Genomic DNA, 9,295 nt, shown 5'->3' on the forward strand with positions numbered 1-9,295 from the left:
ACATCTTTCTTCTTAGTAAATTTTACTTTAAATAGTGAAAAAAAAAAAAACCCAAAACCCCAACAGGTTAAAACAAGTCAAACACCTACTCTATGCAGATAGAACCTTCACAAAGGTCAACTGAAGTAATCCAGAGCTAAAACTGAATTGTGAAGATTTCAATGAAGTCACCAGTCATGTAACACAAATAAAGTCAATTATTTACACACTCGGGCAAGCCCTCCAAGCAACGTGCCCAAGAAACATTAACTTTTGTTTGGTGCCATCCTGAAGACTTGCACATAGTTTAACATTTTTAAGAGTGTGTTTTCCACGGTGTGGTAATGCTTTGGTACTATTCATATAAGATCTCATCTATCCCACCTACTCACCCCTTCTCCAAGAGGAGATTTGATTCTGCTTGAGAAGTTTCACATAAATTAAAATCTTTAACAAATATTAATATGAAGGAAGGTGACACAGGATGCAACACATACAGTCAAGCTTCTCTCTATATAATTAGAAATTACTTCCTCCGTCAAGATATTTGCACCAAAAAGCTCAGTCTGTCCTGCTTAATCATCAGTAGTACAGGTTTGATTCATCAGAAAGTTGGAGAGACTCAATTATTTCAAAATTATTAACAACTACCACTAGGGGCAAGACGTGTTATTGAGTTATGACAAATCTACTAACATGAGGGAAAACAAGTGTAGCCAGCCATCTTTAAAAAATGCCCCAACCACTGCTTCTCAATATAGAAAGACTAAAAACTACATATGGTTTATCATACAACAAATCCCATCTGTGTCCCCTGAAATTCCCTTTATTTAATTCATTAGAAGGGGATTATTAAAAAAAAAAGACTTAAAGAGCACTTTACAGCAGCATTCAGCTTTCCTATGAAATACTCACCATCTTAAATATTATGTACACTTCTTTTTTCTTTTAGTAAGCTAGACACGGCTTCCAAGTTTGTTGGACTGGAGGAAAAAATAACCCATTCAAAACTATTCTAGAAAATTGTCTTTTGGCAGAATAGCAGGTATCCAAGCTAAAAATAGTAAGGTCAGCTTGTTGCTTTGTGGTCTTTTCAAAATTTAAATCATTTTGTTCCCTTTCTACATAAACCTCAGTCACCACTCCTGAGTGGAGATGGGCAGAGGCTCGGGCCCCTGGTCTTCTGGCTTCTCTGCAGCTGTTTTCTTATTGCTGCAGCAAGGCTTGAATAGATGTGTGTCAATGAGGACTTCTCCAAAACGGCCTTTATAGATAATCCCACAATAAATTTTCTGTCTTTTCTAGTAAGTAAGAACTAAAAAGGAAAAAAAAAAACTGGTGTTCTATTAGAGCCCAAAGCCATTTCCGTATCTGAGCCATCATTTGACTGGTTACTCTAACAAGGAGATTGAGCTGGGGAGGCACTTGAGGTGGTACTGTGAGCATCAGAATTGTGACGTTTAAATTCCTTCTGCAATTTACTGATCTGGTTGCTTTTTATCCTGTTTCCAGATAGAGTTTTTACTTTCTTTGGTTTCAAAGTAGTCTTTAGACTAGGTCCTGCCCTTGTGTCTACCACGATTCCAGTTTTTTTTTTTTTTTGAACCTGCTCATAACTTCTTCCATCTTTTCATGAGCAGAACACAGGCATTATAGATGTCTACTGAACGAGTCTCATGCAACCCAAAACAGCTCTGGAAGTCCTTTTCATAACGTTTACTATCAGTGAATAAGAACTGGAGGACTTAGCTCTGCAAATACAGCAACCTTCTATACTTTGGTACATCACCTTTTCTTCTGGGCAAAAGCCTTCCCAAAACTGCCGATCCAGGTGCAATAGCATCCCCGAGGTATGGAATGCACCCCAGGCCAACCCCCTCCAAGCATTCCCTTCTCAACTGCCTTGTCTATCATTTATTCTTTTACTGACATGTTTTATTGATTTTTTGTAGTTATAATCTTGAATTCCCTTCTTATTTCCTGTTGTTTATTCTACAGATAATTTGTGATTATGGTTGCAATTATTTAAATCATCCTAAAGATATAATATTCTGTTTTAAACTGGTAGCAATTTAATCACATACAAACACAGTACAACTTTGCAGATCCACCACTCCAACACTTCATGTTATTAAAATTGCACATTCTTTTATGTTATACAGCATAAAATTATACTTCTTGTATAGTTTTCTCATTTAAAACTTCTATACCATAATGATAATTGCATGGGTTATGATATTTGCTCATATTTACATTTTAATGGCTTTGTTTTGCTGCTTATTATTGTTTTGACTTCAAAGAATACTTTATCATTACTTTTGAAGCAGGTCTAGTAATAATGCACTCTCTGATTTTGTGTATTTGAAAAAGTCTTAATTTCTTCTTTATTTTGAGGGGTAGTTTGCTGAATACAGTATTCTTGTTTGACATTAATTTGTTTTTCAGCACTTTGGATATATCATCTGTATTGGTTCAGTTTTGGTTCCTATGGTGAAAAAACTGAGGTTGGGGACAATATAAAGAAAAGAGGTTTTCTTATCCCACAGTTTAGGAGGCTTAAAGTACAATTTCAGGTGTTCCCATCAGTTTAGTCTCTGGTGAAGACCTATGATGTACAGCATCACACTGTCTAGAGCATGAAGGTTTGTGTGTGTGTGTGTGTGGGGGGGGGGACACAAGTCAGCACTATGGATTTGAGGCCGATTTTTGTTTTCAATGAGAGGAAGGATCCCTCATATGAGGTTGTTCCCCCTAGTTTCTCTGCAGTATGGTGCATAGGAGAGGTGCATGAATGAGATGCCAATTGTCACAAGTTTCTCTGCTATTTTCTTTGTAATCTCTTCTTGATTTTTATGATAGGCTGGTGTTGTAACTTCTCAACCAGTCTTTAGACTTCTCACAGAGGTCTTCTTTTCTATATAGTGCCAATGCAGTGTCCCTGGGGGGAGAAGGTCTTCTAACTTCTTAGTGTGCCATCTTCTGATGTCCTTCATTTCTTGTGTATTTTACAGCTTGAAGTTCATTCTCTTGGCTCATAATTATCATTTTCTGGCTTTTGTATTTTTACATTCTTGCTCAAAATTATTTCTTTACTTCTCTTATTTTTGTGCCCTCTACTGGCCTCTTTTATACTTTTTCACATCAAGAATGATATTGTTTATATTTAAGCTCTACATTTCTATATGTGCCAACTCCTGGAGTTACCTTGGCCAAGTTCAGTATCAAAATAGGTTACCTGGTCAGAAACATGTCTTTATTATTCCTTGAGATACTTGACTTTAACTTTATTTCATTGCATTAGACAGCCAAGGATTACTTGTGATAGTTACCATTTGAATTTTTTAGCTGTGAGCACCTTACGTGTGTATAACCCCTCCTTATATTTTATAGTGACAAGATCAAAATATTCTTAAATTCTGATATATTTTGCAATAAAATAGTCATTTACGCAGTTAGGAGCTCAAATGAATTTAACACAGACTAGATAAATTCTTCAGGTGTGAATTCTCAGGAGGGGTTTATTTTTAGGTATGATCTATAATATGTTTCATGCTACATATGGATGAGTGAATTGGTTAATATCCCTAATTAGCTTACATTTTTGGAGCTTAGAGGCATTTGAAAACATCTGTCTGAATCTTCTGTTGAAGAACATTTTACCTTACATCAGTTATTCTTAATATTTCCTTTGTAAATGCCTACAAGACACAGTCATGCTTCAGAACCTTAAGTTGAACTTCAGTGTCCCAAATGCATTATTTTAATCTCCTGACTAGATTCCCAGAGTGACTGGAAAGTCACTCTATTGATCTTTCTAATATATCCTTGATTTTTCACTTGCCGCTTAATTGCTTCTTTAAGCATGGCCCATAAACAAGCTGAAATACTTGGAGTGATTTAGCATTCTCCATCTCAGTACAACAGTATATTGGGCTTCTTTGTTTTGTTTTACAAAAAATATGCATTACTTGAAAGTTGAAAAGCAATTTCTTTTTTTAACTATATTTTCAGTTGTAGATGGACATAATACCTTTATTTATTTATTTATTTTTTAAATTTGGTGCCAGTATCATGTTTGGCGAGCCCTCTACCACTAAGCCATAGCCCCGGCCCCTGGCAGGTGATTCTTACATATCCTGAAACTTGACAATTGTTCTATAAATACATAGAATTATTCTATGTATTTGACCACATTTTAGTCAGCTTTGTGTCACTGTGGCCAACAGACCTAACTGGAAATATTTAGAGAAAGAAAAGTTCATTTTGGTTCATGACCTCTGTGGTTCAGTCCATGATTGGCTCCCTTCATAGTTCTAGGTCCAAAGTGAAGCAGAAGAATGTGGCAGAGAAAAGCTACTCAGTTCATGACAGCCAAAAAGCAGAGAGAGAGAGAGAGAGAGAGAGAGAGCGAGCGAGCGAGAGCACTCTACTCATCAGGGACAAAAGGAGCACTCCTTGTGACCTTCTTCCTCCAGTCACACCCTGTCTGTCCACTGCCACCCATTTAGTCCATTCAAGTGGATTAATACACTAATTAGGTTATACATTTTATAAATTGATCAGTTATCCACTGAAAATTCTTGCATTGTCTCACAATGAGCTCTTAGGGGACACCTCATACTCAAGCCTTACCCAGTACATTGTGCTATAACTCCTAAAAATCTTAAAAATTTGGATGAGGTATATAGCAGAACCATTGTGCTATCATAAGTAAAATGACTGCTCATTATCGAGTAATAAGATAGTTGAAAAGCATTTCAATTGAATCATTAAAAATTGGGTTGTGTGACACTCACACATCTCATTTCATGGTGATCCATAATGATCTTTAGGGAACAAGTGTGTGCCCCATGACTGACAAACTAAACATTTTCAGCTATGAATGGATCCTTCCTATATTCTGGGGTTCAAGGCCTGAAGACTGCTTTTACTGTCAAGTAATTGTGTGGACCTAATATAATTCTGTTCTGATCACAGAAAATGACTTTGGGGAAATATTTGAGTTTCCCCTTCCTTTTCATTTTTAATGTAAGAAAGTCAGATTTGCTGGCGTTTAAGTTCATGCTCTAAGTTTAGGCCTGAAAATCCTTGATATAGTTGAAAAATGCCACAGACTCAAGTCCTCCACTTTCTCTGATTCTGAGAGATTTCAAATACTTATCCTCTTGTGGAGACTTATTAATCATGTGTGCCTTAAAACTAAGTTAAGAGTATTCTGTTGATCTTCTTCTCATTACTTTTTCTGTTGTATTATTAATAATTCTTTCCCAAATTGGTAGCTTCACTTTTTTGAATGTCATAATTTTCTTTCGGGCACAAATATTTTAGAAATACCATAGAACTTCAGTTCAATTCAAATAGTATTATGGACTTTTTTTGGTGTGAATTTATGTACTTTGTATTAGGCATTATTTATCTTAATTGCTTAGTACTTGGGGAATATCTTTACATTTGAACCTTACATAAGTGCCTCATTTGCTTCACTCTGGGCTTGGCCCCCAAAATAGTAGAACAATAATAAAGATGCCATTCCAGAATTTTGTTATGGAACAGACCAATTAATTAAAAAGACAGATAACACATGTGTAAGTAAAGTGGACACCAGTAAATGGATTAGCTCAATAGTTTATGAAAACCCTCAAAGAGAAGTATGGGGAGTGGGGACATAATAGAGATACCAAGGCATTCAGATAGGGCATTTCCTTTTCCTGAACTTGCCTCATAGAACTTCAAACTTGCCCTTCTACACAAATTTGTTCCATATTCCCCAGTCTGCAATGGACAGACAGGGGGTATATGCTGATTTAAGCTTATCCAGGGGGCCAATGCCCTGAGAGTTCTTTACCTCTGTTTCTTCCCCAAGGTAAGTGGCTTTATGTCTCCTTTTGGCTTTTACATAATCAGAGTTAGATTTTTCTTTTAAGTTCATGGTTTTAAGTTATTTCTGGAAAGAAAATCAGTTGTTATATGTTACTGTTAGGTGTAATATAGTTTGCTTGTAGATAATGATTTTGGACAAAAAAAGTGTGTAAATTTATTTTATCAAGGTATTCAGCATGAAATATGATCATGTGGCTTATTGAGTCTGAGATGAATGACCCTAAAACATATTATTTTACATATATGAACAAAGGAAAGTTTTAAGAGAGACATTGTAAGCTTTCTGTAATAGCAACTTAGATTATTCTAAATCCCACTACAAAATAATAATACTACAATTAAGTTGCAGTGCAGTTGCATCTACAGCATTTCTGTCAGTATACAAAGTTCAGACTTAGTAATTAACACCCTCTTTCTTCCAAAGACAAGAGAGATAGTCATATTCAAGAATAAAGACTTGAATTATAATTCCAACCCAATAGTTTCTAACTTGAAAAGTATAACTTAAATGGTCACAAGATACTGGAGCATATTAGTAACAAGCCCATTTAAATTCTGTGGAAATTGCCACACTTCTTTATGTCAGGTGATTTAGTAATCTTAGTGAAAGAAATAGAAAGGCTGAGGAGACATAATATATGATGGCCTGACCTGGGGACACATAAGGAGGCTAGAAACTGAAGCAGAAAATGTGTATAAAATTGCCATGATGTAGTATTACCTTCTGCAGTCTAGTTGAATTTATTGACATCAGTAACATTACAATTGATTTCCAAGTTAATATTCATTTCATATTGTCAAAGTCATATGAATCATAACTTTTAGTAATTCTTGTTGTAAGTTTGAAACTATTAAATTAATTTATGAAGAAGAAAATCTTACAGTCATTGAACAAGTTGCACTATAATCAACACTTGGAATAAGAGGAAATCAGAAGATTTTGATAACTACAGGGAGAATTTGAGTGAGCCAGTCATTTTTCTGATGGGACAAAACAAGTCTCTGTTTTCCTCTGTTCAGGCATGGGAAAAGTGGATTGGTGGGCTTGTTTAAAGGGGGATCAGAAAATGAACTGAACATAGAGAAATGTTTTGAGGCTACATTACCTTTTGTAATCTTGGAAAATTTGTCTACTCTGATTACAATTGTTCTCATACAAAATATCACCCTGAATATAAATCTCAAAAAAAAAAAAATAGTAGAATAAAAACCAGAGCAAATGGATTGTCTATAGAATACTGAAGTGACAGTGTGAAGATTGTTCTATTATGGACTCTTTGGCTAGACTGTTTGTGTTGTGGCAAATGTGTAACACAGTGATGAGGTGAACCAAGGCAGTTAAGGAAACCAGAAAGGGAGAGGTGAGCAATGACATGTTTCACTTGTGGTCAAGTGGCCAAAAAGGCTTTATGTATAAGAAAAAAAAAGGGTAAAAGTTATGGAAACTGCCTGTAGAGGTTTTTTATTCATTCACAAAGAAGCATCTGCACATGGAATGCTCTAAACACTAAGGACAGGGAAGAAAACAAGATAGAGAATTTTTGTTGCTGCATACCATTTCTATTACCCTGGAGATATGCAAACAATAAACAAAAGCCAAAGTCTGTGTAGAAGAATTGATGGTGGTAAGTGCTAGTGAGAAAAAGTTTCAAGTGCAAATTTGTATTTAGGTGTTTGAGATGGTGTCACAGAAAACACAAAAATTATTAACAACCTGCGCTAGAAGATGATATTGAAGTCAAGACCTTAGGAAAGTTAGGGGAAAAGCCATGCTCTGGCACAAAAGCCCCTTCCAGGAAGTTGGATGAGCAAATGCAGAAACCTTGGGATGAGAACACACCTGTTCATCAAGTAGGAGGAATATACAGGCAGCATGTATGAGCACATGGAGAGAAAAATCAGGTAATGCTGACCCAGATTGAAGAGAGATTTTCAAACCATTTTGTATACTCAGGTCTGCTAGATGGAAAGCTATTTAAATGTTTAGAACAATGGATGTAATTTAATATACTGCTTATACCCAAATACCAATTAGCCCTAAGCAGGTACCTTCAGTAACTAAATTTCACCTGGCCTCTTCCAGTGCTCAGCTGTAACTCCATTAAATTTAATCTCAGCAGAAACTCTTACTACCAGAGAGCAGGCACAAGATACTCCACTTGATTCCATAAATTTTAACATGAATGAATAACACAATTTAAAATTCACTTAAGATGCCTTAAATTTTTTAGACAAAACAAAAACTGCTACTGATTGAATAGTTACAATGTCCCAGACTCTAGACTTAGAATTTTAGAATTATTTTATATAATTTTATACAAAACTGGTGATGTAGGTATTATCCACATTTTACAAGTGAGAAAATTTGTGGTTTATGAAGATTGAACATATTGTCTCAAATCTCAGGTCTGCTAGATTTGGAAAAAAAACTCTGTTCTTAGTCAATTCTAGACTAGGTGATAAGCATTAATGTAATGACTGTATGAAATTTTCCTCATTTTGCAAACAAACTTGGAGTTCCAAGGAGAGATGAGTAAGGAAGAAAAAAAGACAGAAACATAAAATAATGTACATATATAAAACTAGAAGGAAATCCATCCTAGTGCTATTTTAGGCTTATTCACTGGGTTGAGTCACTCTGGGTCACAATAGCTTTTATTAGAAATTCTAGACCAATACTAGCTCTGGGGCCTTGGAGTCTCCTCCAGTTGTCTACTCCAATCTCCACCTCCACTTATTCAACAGGTGTCAAATAGTGCCGATGATAACTTACATTCCACTTCTTTGAGTCTAATGTAATGTTTCCTTTCATAGCATTCTTTTGTTGATTTTACTCTACAGTTATTCCTCAACATCCACAGGGAACTGATTTGAGAATCCCTGTATATATCAAAATCTATGGATGCTCAAATCACATTTAAATTTTTATAGTATTTGTATACATCTTATGTGCATACTCTTTCATACTTAAGTAATATCCAGATTACTTACAGTAACTAAGATAATTTAAACACTATTTAAATAGTTGCTAAGGTGCGTTGTTTAGGGAATAATGACAAGGAAAAAATATATATTTCCAGGATGGGTGCAATATGTTTTGCCTGTGAATATTTTTGATCTGCAGTAATTTGAATGTGCAGATATGAAATCCAAGGATAAGGGGCATGATTGTACTAAATTCTGTTTCTTTGAGAACATTTTTTAAAAAGCTAACTCATGTGTATCAATGTCATAATTTTAATAGGAGAGATCATTAGTGTTTGTGTGCAATTATACAACTCAATTTCCTCCAGTGGCAGTATTTAAAAAAAAAAAGTAGAACGTTCCATATAGGGCTTTTTGGAATATGTAATGTAATGAGAACAAAAGACAGTATTATACCTATTGGATGTTGAAATTCTTTAACATTTTACTCAAAGCAGGAAATCCTCTACAC

The 9,295-nt window shown here is 35.2% G+C and overlaps 1 pseudogene; it reads right to left on the reverse strand.

Moving 5' to 3' along the window:
- Positions 1-1,115: 1,115 nt before the first annotated feature.
- Positions 1,116-1,765, reverse strand: LOC114082333 (SIN3-HDAC complex-associated factor pseudogene; annotated as a pseudogene).
- Positions 1,766-9,295: the final 7,530 nt, after the last annotated feature.

Source organism: Marmota flaviventris, chromosome 3, assembly GCF_047511675.1.
Source record: "Marmota flaviventris isolate mMarFla1 chromosome 3, mMarFla1.hap1, whole genome shotgun sequence".
NCBI classification, from domain to species: Eukaryota; Metazoa; Chordata; class Mammalia; order Rodentia; family Sciuridae; genus Marmota; species Marmota flaviventris.